Raw genomic sequence first — 12,735 nt, 5'->3', positions numbered from 1 at the left:
TGTTGCTATCCCAGTTTATCCTTACAAGAACCCTGTTTGGCTGAGAGATAAGAGGGCTCTGTTTAATCCACTGGGGAAATGTTGGCAGGCCGGATGGAGAAGGGGGACTGAACTGTGGGAACCTGGACTCTGACTCCGGCTCTTGTGGAAAGGGGAACAGGAACCCTGACTCTGACCTCTGGCCCTCCTGTGGTGCACGTCACACCCTTCACCCAAGATACGAATACTAACATATCCTTTTTGTTACAATTGCTGAGGCTTGCCCAGATCTGGATTAGCCACATGGGTGATCTCACCTAATCGGAGATGGGAGAACAGTATGAAATACCATATAGATGACTTGATTTTGTCTAGAAATATCACGGAGGGTAATGTAATGAACAGGTAACATATGTGGTGATGTCGAAATAGCTGAAAGCGGGAGGTGGTTTTTTTGCGCTCCTGGAAATATTAATGAAAAACCGAATCCCTGCCAATACAGGGATTACCTCTCTCATTGCATAGAGCAGGCATGTCCAACAGGTAGATCTTGATCTACCGGTAGATCACTGGACGTCTGCGGTAGATCACTGCTAGATCACTGGCTCCCCCAAAGAAGCTGAACAACTGTGGTTCCCCTAAAAAAAGCTCAACATTTTACCTCCTCCCTGAAAAAACTTAACAACTTTGACCCGAACCCACCCAAAATGGGCCTTCCTCCTTCCTAAAAAAAGATCAACAACCTTGACCTGAACCCCATAAAAAGGGGGTAGATCACTGCCAGTTTTTAACTCTGTGAGTAGATCGCAGTTTCTTGGGAGTTGGCCACCCCTGGCATAGAGGAACAAAAAGGCTGGGCATTAACAACAACAACAACAACAACAACAACAACAACAACAACAACAATAATAATAATAATAATAATAATAATAATAATAATAATAATAAATTTGTACCACGCCCACCTGGCCGGGTCTCCCCAGCCACTCTGGGCGGCTTCCAACACAATATTAAAATACAATAATTCACCAGATATTAAAAGCTTCCCTAAACAGGGCTTACCAAGGTTCATGGTTCTTACATTCCAGGTTCCTATGCAATACTTTTCTTTACAGCATTGGACTTTCCTTTCGCTTCCAGGCATATCCACAACTGAGCGTCCTTTTGGACAGTATTCTCGAAGCTACTAACATGAGTTTGGCCAAACTGCGGGAGGCAGTGAAGGATAGGCGTGCCTGGCGTGCTCTGGTCCATGGGGTCACGAAGAGTCGGACACGACTGAACGACTGAACAACAACAACAAACAGGGCTTCCTTCAGATGTCTTCTAAAAGTCTGGTAGTTGTTGTTCTCTTTGACATCTGGTGGGTGGGAGGGCATTCCACAGGGCGGGTGCTACTACCGAGAAGGCCCTCTGTCTGGTTCCCTGTAGCTTGGCTTCTCATAATGAGGGAACCGCCAGAAGGCCCTCGGCGCTGGACCAACGATTAGACTGTACAGTTGGGTCTGATAGGAAGTTCAATTAGGTTTACTTTATTATTTTAATGTATTAATTTTTTCTTTTCCTTTTTTTGACTGTTCACCTTTTTATTTTGTATTTATTTTGTATTAATTTTTGTTTTGTTTCACTTTTGTTTCAGTTTTGTTTTGTTTCTGTCCAATATTGGGTGGCAGGAGTTTAATGTAGTAGTCTTCATGTTTATCTATTCATTTCTTCCAACGATCTGTAAAAATATCTAGGGGGGGGATGTTTAGAAGAAATGCATAATGTATATTACTAAATGACTATTTAGTTTTGTATCAGAAGATGATTGAATAATAAAAATTTTGTGTCCGTCAAAAAAAGAAAAAAGAAAAAAGAAAGCTCAACAACTCTGACCCCCTAATAATAATAATAATAATAATAATAATAATAATAATAATACTTACCTGGCAGGGGAGACACCTTGATCATGAAGGAGGTTTTCCCAGGGTGAGGCTCATCCATTTCACTGCGGGTGTGCTGACCCCTGCGATTTCCCCAAATGTGGGAAAGTCGACTACATAATTTGTGGTAGTTTTAATCTGTGACATTTTAATGTATTGGAAGCGGCCCAGAGTGGCTGGGGGGGACCCAGCCAGATGGGCAGGGTACAAAATAATAATAATAATAATAATAATAATAATAATAATAATAATAATAATAATAATAATAATTTATTTATACCCCGCCCATCTGGCTGGGTTTCCCCAGCCACTCTGGACGGCTTCCAACAGAATATTAAAATACAATAGTCTATTAACCATTAAAAGCTTCCCTAAATAGGGCTGCCTTCAGTTGTCTCAGCTCTGGGCAATCTCCCCCCCCCCTAAAAAACGCACGCTCCTCCTCCCTCCAATGACAATGGGGAGATCACTGCCAGTTCTTTTATACTGGGAGTAGATCGCAGTCTCTTGGGAGTTGCTCTTTACCCATCATGAATATCACAGAAATTCCTACAACAATCTGTCATCGTTGTTGATTTGAGAAGGTGGGGAAATGCTCTTACTGGAGAGCAGGGGAATATCCAGGGTTGTAGTTCATTGCTAAAAACTTCACAGCTCAGTTTCGTTCTTTGTGTCTACCACTACATTCCTCTAACAGAAGGAGCAGGCAAGTGCCCTTCCCCTGTGAAATGAACGTGTGTGAGTGCCTGATCTTCCCCTATTGCTGCGGCGGATGAGCAGACGTTGGGCAATCTGTTTGAAATGAGCAACTGTGTCTGTTTCCATGGTTGCTAGGCTCTTAATGCAGAATGCTACAAAGCCACAATAAAAAGGGAGAGTTACACTGTTCAGCCCGACGGCCATTGGTTTATTTGTGTGTTGTTGTTTTTTAAGTGTCTGCTCCAGCCTTGCAACGCCAAGGCGGTTCACAATAATAAGCAACAATAGTAATAATTAGTAACTTAAATATACTGACGGCATTTAAATAAACAGGGCAGCATTTAAAGCACCATGGGTGGGATTCACCTAAGGACGCCCTGTATGCTTTTGCTCTATGGACAGGGTTTTAATGGTACCATCTCTGTGCTTCACTGGGATTATTGTCTAATTACAGAAGAAGAAGAAGAAGAAGAAGAAGAAGAAGAAGAAGAAGAAGAAGAAGAAGAAGAAGAGAAGAGTTTGGATTTGATATCCCGCTTTATCACTACCCGAAGGAGTCTCAAAGCGGCTAACATTCTCCTTTCCCTTCCTCCCCCACAACAAACACTCTGTGAGGTGAGTGGGGCTGAGAGACTTCAGAGAAGTGTGACTAGCCCAAGGTCACCCAGCAGCTGCATGTGGAGGAGCGGAGACGAGAACCCGGTTCCCCAGATTATGAGTCTACCGCTCTTAACCACTACACCACACTGGCTGTACAAACAAATAACAATGAGGAAAGTGAGGCATCCCTAATCTTGTAGTTGGTGCACAGCACCAAAATATTGTGAGGAGTAGACGGTATGCCTGAGACCATTCTAATTCCTGGCTCTTGTTGTTGTTTAGTCATTTAGTCGTGTCCGACTCTTCATGACCCCATGGACCAGAGAACGCCAGGCACTCCTGTCTTCCACTGCCTTGGAACCCTTGAAATCTTGCACCACTCATAGATTGGGGTGATGTTCAACAATATATGGGGATGTGGGTGGTGCTGTGGGTTAAACTACACAGCTTAGGGCTTGCTGATCAGAAGGTCGGCGGTTCGAATCCCTGCGACGGGATTGCTCAGTCTCAGCTCCTGCCCACCTAGCAGTTCGAAAGCACATCAAAGTGCAGGTAGATAAATAGGTATCGCTCCAGCAGGAAGTTAAACAGCGTTTCCGTGTGCTGCTCTGGTTCACCAGAAGTGGCATTGTCATGCTGGCCACATGACCCGGAAGCTGTACGCCGGCTTCCTCAGCCATTAATGCGAGATGAGCGCCACAACCCCAGAGTCGGACACAACTGGACCTAATGGTCAGGGGTCCCTTTACCTTTACCTTTACTACAATATATAATGATCTGCATTTTTGTAAACTATGGAACATATTTGGTTATGGAAGATAATTGTGCAAAAATATTTTTTGTTCTGTCATCCAGCTTACATTCTCCGTGGTGATTTATTTTTATCTTTCTCTGATTTTAGATTTCATCACCACCTTAAACATCATAGAGCCTTAGGTAGAATATTAATTTACCAGGACAGGCTAGAGATGTGTGAACTCTGTCCCTTTGTCTGCAGAGAAAGTGAATATCTGAAGCGGCAGTGTGAAAACTGCATAATTACTGTACATCACATGTCTTGTTATTATCACTAGGCTAAATTGTGCATCAAATTCCCCATTGAAAAGCAATCATTCTTCTAAGAAATAGCGGCATGTGGCCTGCCTGTGTTTTGCAATTCCTCACCGGCAAGGAAAACATCCCTCCAGGCCACCATACGTAGCTGGTAGGTTGGGTTCAGCTTATAGTGGTAACATGTTGTCTTATAGAATACTGCGGCAGAGATTTTTCAAAGAGGCTTTATGTCTTGGTCAATATTATTAGGAATCAGCCGATTTTCCCCTGATCTATTTTATTATTGTTCCACACTCTAAAGCAGTGCTGAAATTCCATTCCCTCCTGCAAATATTCTCCCTCTGAAAAAAAAGAAGAGAGGCTGATTTCCTGCTGCTTTCCTGGGAGTGGCGTAATTTCTCCATTATTTAGAAGAGGGAGTTGGTGCTTGCCTTACTGGGTTTTGCTAGGAAGTCTGGCTGGTTGGAAGCTTCTGGCTGACCATTAGACCTGTGTATTAGCTCTATCTAAATCAGGCCTATTTGGATGGATTTGGCCATTGGTTGAGATGGGTTGAGATAGTCATGGATCACTGGAGTTCAAGTTCAGTGTCCCAGACTGATCAGGAAGGAGACGCCTTGTCCCAGCTCCTGCCAACCTAGTATTTTGAAAGCATACCAGTGTGAGTAAATAAATAGGTACCGCTGCAGTAAATAGAAGAAGAAGAAGAAGAGTTTGGATTTGATATACCGCTTTTCACTACCCGAAGGAGTCTCAAAGCGGCTAACATTCTCCTTTCCCTTCCTCCCCCACAACAAACACTCTGTGAGGTGAGTGGGGCTGAGAGACTTCAGAGAAGTGTGACTAGCCCAAGGTCACCCAGCAGCTGCATGTGGAGGAGTGGAGACACGAACCCGGTTCCCCAGATTACGAGACTGCCGCTCTTAACCACTACACCACACTGGCTCTATGAGCCAGTTTCCATGTGCTCTGGAACTTGTCACGGTACCCCATTGCGCCAGGAGTGATTTAGTCATGCTGGCCACATGACCTGGAAAAGCTGTCTGTGGACAAATGCTGGCTCCCTCGGCCTGAAAGCAGAGATGAGCACCACACCCCATAGCGAAATACAACTGGACCATCCAGGGATCCTTTGCCTGTTTGTTGGCACTATGCCACACTTCGACAGTGTGATCAGCAGAGTAGGCACAGCTCCAGACGTTTCTCTGCTTTCCAGGAATCAGCCTTTTCCAGAGTTCCTGCATAAGAGAACTCATTTCCCACTCAGTACAGTTTAGAGTATAAAGTGTCTATTGTCACATGGCACAAGACAAGCATAAACACACCAGCTACATAAACTTCAAGAGATGCTGGTACATAATGAACTAGCCTGCTATAACACACTTATATGTAAAGAAAGAAGTATACAGAGATATCCACTAGCACTTGACCATGCTAGCTCACTGTGCTCTACTAGGGGTGCCATGTTTCAAAAAGTAAAAACCAGGACACCCCTAGCTATACTGAACCATACACCATTTAACCTTCAGCTTCTCTGCTGAGACCTTGCACCAAGCAAAACCATTTTTCTCACACTGTGCTATTTTTCTAGAAAAAGAGGTGCCGGAACTCACCAGGAATGCCTGCCTAGTTCTCTTATAAAGGCAATGGCACCCACCTGAGAGGTATCGGAACTGATTTTTGGTGAGATCCGGTGGGGGGGAAAGCCCTGCATACACTCCTGCCAAGGTTGTTGATCTCCAACAGCACTGATGCAACCTGTGCAATTTTTTAAAATGAAAACACAGCACGGAAAAGCAATCTTGGAGTGATTCTGTGATCTAAGCTCCTTTTGCCTTGGGACTAGGTTAAAAGTAAGAAATGCCTGTCTCCATAGGTATCTGCCCCAACCTGAAGATCTTTGACAGAGGCATCCTCTGCGTTCCACCCTCCAAGCAAAGTTGTGGTTCTAAACAAGCAGGGCCTTTCTGGTGGTGGTGCAATGACTTTGGAATGCTTTTGCAGAGAGGCTCACCTCCTGCTTTCTCTGATACCTTCTAGCATTGGGCAAAGAGCTTTGCATTCACCCCAACCTTTAAAAAAACCAACTTTATTACTCAGCTTACATCATTTTTATCTCTCTCATGAGATTTTAGTCTGCTCTTACCCTTTTTATAGATTGGTATTTTTAACTTGTCTTTTAGACATGTTTGTATTGTGCATTTTAAACAGTTTATTTGATTGCTAGCCACCCAAGAGAATCCTGTTGAAGGGTGCAATATAAACACCCCAAATAAACAGATTAAAAAGGCTGCAGTCCTAAAGGGGAGGAGGGAGGGAGAACTGAAGGTGGTTGAACTGCCACACTGAACGCCCTGCAGGGGTAGCATCAATAAGCAAGCCTAAGGGTAGGGCAGGGTTCTTGGGCACCCCAGTCCATTCTGGAAGATGGTTGTGTTTTAACAATTTCCATCCATTTGTGAACAATGGGAGGGAAATTCACTACACCAGGAGTTGGGGAGGATCTTGGGGGAGGCTATGGGTCCTTTGAAACCATGCCTTCCTCTGATCTTCCTCTGCCACGCTCACTTTTGAGCCCCGCAAACAGGGCCGGATTTAGGTTTGATGAGGCCCTAAGCTACTGAAGGTAATGGGGCCCTTTATATGTCCAGCTGTCCTTTGTCAGCAACAAATTGTCACTGTTTTTGCCACACAAAATTGTCACACGAAATTGTCACACGAAAGCTCATACCAAGAACAAACTTACCGTAGTTGGTCTCTAAAGTGCTACTGGAAGGATTTTTTAATTTAATTTTGTTTTGACTGTTTTTTGTGTTGAATAAATGCTATATGGTAATTTATGGACCTCATAGGTATCTAAAGCCATTTGCACATAACAAAATAGGAGCCTACACAACACAAAACACTGTTGCTGTATGTAGGTTTTATTTTGTTTTTTACGGTATCTTATATTTTGGAAATGTACATCCAGGGCTTTTTCCCTTTAATTTTTTTGGCCCTAAGCTATAGCTTGTTTAGCTTATATGTAAATCCTTCACTTTCCGCAAACATCAGAGCTCTACTGAGGGCCACACACAGACTTTCACAGTGGTGTCCTCTCTATGTTCTCAGAGTGGAATGTCTGATGCTTCCAGCCCCCCTCCTCCAGGTATGTCTTCCCAGGGACCACAATGGTATTCAAACAAATTTTCCTCATAGCAGACCCATTGAAAATGATGAGCATTACTAAGTTAGCTCTAGTAATTCCCGTGGGTCTATTTAGTAAAAATTAGTTGAAAACTACCCCTTGGCATTACACAACCAGAGTCCCTTTTGTTCTGCAACTTAATCAGTACTGGTAAAAAGGTAATGGGACCCCTGACTGTTAGGTCCAGTTGTGTCTGACTCTGGGGTTGCGGCACTCATCTTGCGTTACTGGCCGAGGGAGCTGGTGTACAGCTTCCAGGTCATGTGGCCAGCATGATTAAGCCGCTTCTGGCGAACCAGAGCAGCGCATGGAAACGGCGTTTACCTTTCCGCTGGAGCGGTACCTATTTATCTACTTGCACTTTGATGTGCCTTTGAACTGCTAGGTGGGCAGGAGCTGGGACCGACCAACGGGAGCTCACCCCGTCATGGGGATTCAAACCGCCGACCTTCTGATCAGCAAGCCCTAGACTCTGTGGTTTAACCCACAGTGCCACCCGCGTCCCAATCAGTACTGGTATGCACTGATTAATCAGAGTGCAAAATGGAATCTTGATGGGAGCTTATGCTCAGGTGAAGATCCCCCTTTTGGGTGGATCATTTTAATTAAATTCATATATGCATCGGTATGACCCAGTAACCCGCATGGGGGTAAAATTAGTCAGTAACTGAGAATGGTGTGAAAATTCTGCCTGCACCAAAGCCTGAACAAATTCCAGAGATTCAAAATGGAAGAACAGTGGCTTTGTTAATAGTCTACTAATAAATACTATTCTGGAAAGAAAACTGGGCAATTTGGAAGCCCCCAAATCCAGATGGGTGAAGATTTTCCTAAATATCCCTAGGGAAGTTCATTTGGGTAACATCCTGCTCATCCCAATTATAGTGGTACCTTGGGTTACAGACGCTTCAGGTTACAGACTCCGCTAACCCAGAAATAGGACCTTGGGTTAAGAACTTTGCTTCAGGATGAGAACAGAAATTGTGCTCTGGTGGTGCAGCAGCAGTGGGATGCCCCGTTGGCTAAAGTGGTGCTTCAGGTTAAGAACAGTTTCAGGTTAAGAAAGGACCTCCGGAACGAATTAAGTTCTTCACCCGAGGTACCACCTAATTTCCATCTCCCACTGGAATATGACTTGCACCCACTGTCTCCTTTTATTGTCCATAAGGGCAGATTTGGCTATATAAACTCTTTGAACACATGCACAGTCACCTACGAGTCCTACAATAAAAGTTGTACAAGACAAGCAAGTAGAAAGAGCTTGGAACCTAACTTTCAATTGCAAATATTCCCTTTGGGGTTTCTTTAAATGGTTGATTCTTTGTGAAATGGACCTTAGCCTAGGTAATAAAACAGTTTGTTTTGAATTACTTGGAAAATGTTGGCATATTGCTCTTTCTGCATAGAAGTATATTGCATTCAGCAGCAGATTGGAGATCAGAAGCAAAACAATGGCACCCAGTTGCATTTTTGACTGATTGTTTATGACAATTACTTCAAATAAATAGTTGCGTCTCGAAACCTGAGACACAGCTGGAAGCCAAATTAAACTGAAGGACAGCTTGCTGCCATCTCCAGATATATGTTATTCCCCATTTCCTACTGAAACTGCCTTTATCATTTTAATCTATGTAATATTTTCTGCTATTACGAATTTATCAAGCAGATTATTATTATTCATCTGTGTGGCACGCATAATTATAATCAATTTACCGAGGGCTCGTTTTGCTGTTTTCCTTAATGTGGCTCCTGTGGTTTCAAATAAATCTGATGGAAATGAGAGAAGGAAGAGTGCTAAATCCTTAACCCTGCAAGAGCACGGGTCATCCCAGATGCTCCCTGAACGAAATATTGAAACCTCCAAGTGACATGTGGTCCACACGTTCTGTGGAACATGCATATTTTGCTTTTGTGAATTTAAGTGAAACACTATGTTTCCCACCAAATGAAATAATTGTGGCTCAGTTCAGATATTCGATAGACCCTGGGCTGTTACCTGCACATCAGACTGTTAGCATCTCTATATGAGGTCTAGACGCAGGTGGCGCTGTGGTCTAAACCACTGCGTCTTGAGCTTGCCAATCAAAAGGTCGGGAATCCCAATGACAGGGTGAGCTCCCGTTGCTCGGTCCCAGCTCCTGCCAACCTAGCAGTTCGAAAGCATGCCCAAAGTGCAAGTAGATAAATAGGTACCACTGTGGCAGGAAGGTAAACAGTGTTTCCATGCACTGCACAAGCGCGACTCCAATACGGTCAGTGAGTGTAGCCCTCGGCCGCCTGCCATTTTGTCACCCCCTCAGAGGGACACCCTGGGCGGACTACCCCCGCCCCCTTCCTACACCCCTGCCTGCAGGTCCATCACATATGTTAAAATGACGCCTCACAGTCCTTACATTTCCAACATTTGTTTGATACATTTTGTACATTTGAGCTACTTTCTTTGGGGTTAAATTCCATTTATATATCATCTTGATCCCCCTGTCCCCCTGAGATGAATTTCCTCTTGAGACAGATGGATGCCAACAGTAGCATGATTATTTTGCTACAATGCCAATCATCTTCCCGATCCTTTGGTTGCCCTTGAGAAGCAGCACCAGGTCATTCAGAACACCAAAGTCCAGAGAGAAATTCAGGTTACGAGAATTTCAGGTGTAGATCTCAATAGGTTTACAGTATGCCATGTAACAAGGTTGGACTCCCATTCGTTGCAGCTAGGTTGACCAATGGTCAAAGGTGATGTGAGTCCAATGAAGCTCTGGCCAGCCCATAACAAGATAGTATTAATGCAACAATTTTGATATAGTCACCACTATAATGTCCCACCTTCATTCAGTTTTTTTGCAGTGGCACAACCAGGATGCAATTTATTTCAAACATTCTGTTTCTCTCCTTTTGCCTTAGAAAGGAAAGAATTAGAGGTTCAAAAAATTGAAACCAGTAATTATAAAGGGAGCACTTTATCCTAAAGAAAACAGCAGGGGAGCCCTTTGATTATTTATTGAAGATACTTTTTAAGTGGGTAGCACTTTGATCACGAATGCCCATTTTCAAAGAATCCCTAACCCTATTCAGGAACGAGGAAGTGTGGGAACTGTGATGCGACATTAAGCAACTCATGGCTTCCTTTTATATAACAGCAACGAGCTCTTTGGTGTCTGTTCATGAACCAAGAAAAAGATGAGATATCATTGTAGCCTCAAGCAATGCCTGAGAAACATTTTTAATGGCCACATGAATTTAAGTGTGATCTACATTTACAAAGACAAGGACTTTCTCTATAGGTGATTGAATATGAATGCTACCTTATTAGGGTCCCCTCAAGAGGTGTCTGGCAAGCTCTCAGATGTCCACTCACTGTTTGTACAATGTCATCCTAGAAACAACATCTATTTATGTCCTTTTTTCTCCTTTCTTTGCCCAAATGAACTGGAGCCCTCCTGGGTCTCCAGAACTGGAGAAAGGCATTCTGCATGAAAACGTATATCCATGCCTGGAAGCTAATCCTTTTAAGATTCTCAGTGCCCTCAATTCTGTCGATGGTGCTCAGTTTTAGATGGAGAGGGGCACGGTTCTTTCCCCATGAAATCCAAAGGACAAAAGACAACTGAAACAGGATTAGAAATAGCACATTGGTCCATAAAGGTTAGCTGTCGTATAGCTTACATCCCATGCCTGACTGATTTATATATTTTTTAAAAAGTCTTGAAGGAAGGAAGGTTTATTGTCAAAGCTGTTTACCGCAGGGAAGCCCAAACTGCTGTGATGTGACCAGAAGACTTTTTGTTAGGTATAATAGGTGAAGAGATACCAAAAGAAGACAAGAGACTGTTCATATACACAATGATGTCAGCAGGAATTCTTCTAGCCCAGACCTGGAAGGAGGGAGAAGTGCCTATCAGAGAAGAATGGCAGGCCAAGTTAATGGAATATGCAGAGATGGCGAGACTGACGGGAAAGATCAGAAACCAGGAAGATCAAGTATTTTTTAAAAGACTGGAATAATTTTCTAACATACCGGTACTTAAAAGACCACTGTAAACAGTTAAAATCATTGGCAGGGGCTTCCGGCGGCGACGCCATTGCGGGTGGTCGTGGGCTGCTTCGGCTGCGAGGCGCCCAGTCCATCCCGGGGGTTTGGAGCCCCGCTACCGCAAAGCGGGGCTCCGGTGGGGTGCGGGAAGAGCGTCCCGCACCCTGGGCTCCCCGGCTGTGCCCGTTGTGGCTCCGAACCCTTCCCTCGCTCCCCCTGTAAAGGGGGAGTGGGGGTGAAGGGACGACGGAGCCGGGCTATAGGGGACATGCCCCAACCGGGATGTAAATGCGGCGACAAAGCCTGTGATGAGCGTCTAAGTTCTACCTGTCTTTAACGATCTGAAAGAACCCGGTGGTTGTGAGTATTTGACTGACTTTTCTATTTTTGGAACGATCCGGGGGGAAGAGGAAAGGGAGCCTGCCTCCCTCCCTTCAGGAGAGAGAAAGAAAGTAACCAATTTAAGTGACTGCTGCTACAATAATGGATACAAAGTGCTTGGAATTTGAAAACTGAGACTGCTGAGTTTTCCCTTTGGGGATGAAGTGGGCAGAGAATATCTCCATTTAAAGTTTTGGTCTTTACACCCTGGCTTCAGAAAAAATGGCGATGGAAAATTTGGACTGACGTGGGAAACAATTGAAACAAAGGAAGGAAGAGACAGGAACTGAAATTTGATACTCACCCTCCCTTCCAAAATGCTGGACTTTGTGTTTGAACTTGTTTTGAACTCTGGTCTAAAGGATGAAGAAATGTTTATTTTTATTTTTTTTTTATAAGAATTTATTGACCTTTTTCTTATAACAACATATACCCACACCCACACCTACAATTAAACAAATACAAAACAAATACATTGATAAAACAAATACAAACAGTGTCAAGTTTTCTTGTTGCATCTTTTCTTTAAAAAGAAAATTTCTATTTCCATATCTTGACCATTGACTTCCCCTGCCCTTTCTCCTTCGAGTTCATATCCTTAATCTATTTTATAACCATTTCTCCTGAAATTCACATTCAATTATATAATTACACACAATTATATATTCAACATTTAACTAACAATGCATCATCGTAATAATATCTCATCATAATTCTTCTTCCATTGAAATCTTCACCAATCATTTATATCATATCTATCTCTTCTATCCTTTAAACTGCTGCTAATAACATAGTAACTCAAAATATCTCCTTTCATATTCAAACAAAAAATAAAACAGAAAGATTGTTGACAGTATTCACCCTCCGATTTCAAAATTCCA

At 43.4% G+C, this 12,735-nt stretch overlaps 1 non-coding gene across 1 annotated transcript; it reads left to right on the top strand.

Moving 5' to 3' along the window:
• The first annotated feature begins 1,899 nt into the window (after positions 1–1,899).
• LOC117061344 lies at positions 1,900–2,058 on the top strand. Its single transcript, XR_004428077.1, has one exon. It is a non-coding gene; the product is annotated as a U1 spliceosomal RNA (small nuclear RNA).
• The last annotated feature ends 10,677 nt before the right edge of the window (positions 2,059–12,735 follow it).

This window comes from Lacerta agilis, chromosome 16 (assembly GCF_009819535.1).
Source record: "Lacerta agilis isolate rLacAgi1 chromosome 16, rLacAgi1.pri, whole genome shotgun sequence".
NCBI lineage: Eukaryota > Metazoa > Chordata > Lepidosauria > Squamata > Lacertidae > Lacerta > Lacerta agilis.
The sequence above is the reverse complement of the archived record's forward strand: the minus strand, read 5'-3'. Positions and strand labels throughout refer to the sequence as shown.